The 341-nt window shown below is 54.5% G+C and overlaps 1 protein-coding gene across 1 annotated transcript in view; it reads right to left on the reverse strand.

Moving 5' to 3' along the window:
- Nucleotides 1–341, reverse strand: part of prelid3a (PRELI domain containing 3A) — a 6174-nt gene that overhangs the window by 564 nt on the left and 5269 nt on the right. The gene's annotated exons all lie outside the window — the stretch shown is intronic.

Below are 341 nucleotides of genomic sequence, written 5' to 3' on the forward strand. Positions count from 1 at the left end.
GGTGGTCTGGTCTTTAGTCTTTATCTGGTCCAGGCTGGCCTGTGGTCCACAGAGGTGGTCTGGTCTTTAGTCTTTACCTGGTCCAGGCTGGCCTGTGGTCCACAGAGGTGGTCTGGTCTTTAGTCTTTATCTGGTCCAGGCTGGCCTGTGGTCCACAGAGGTGGTCTGGTCTTTAGTCTTTATCTGGTCCAGGCTTGTCTTTAGTCTTTATCTGGTCCAGGCTGGCCTGTGGTCCACAGAGGTGGTCTGGTCTTTAGTCTTTACCTGGTCCAGGCTGGCCTCTGGTCCACAGATGTGGTCTGGTCTTTAGTCTTTACCTGGTCCAGGCTGGCCTCTGGTCC

Source organism: Nematolebias whitei, chromosome 5 (genome assembly GCF_014905685.2).
Source record: "Nematolebias whitei isolate Nwh7 chromosome 5, NemWhi1, whole genome shotgun sequence".
Classification (NCBI taxonomy): Eukaryota; Metazoa; Chordata; class Actinopteri; order Cyprinodontiformes; family Rivulidae; genus Nematolebias; species Nematolebias whitei.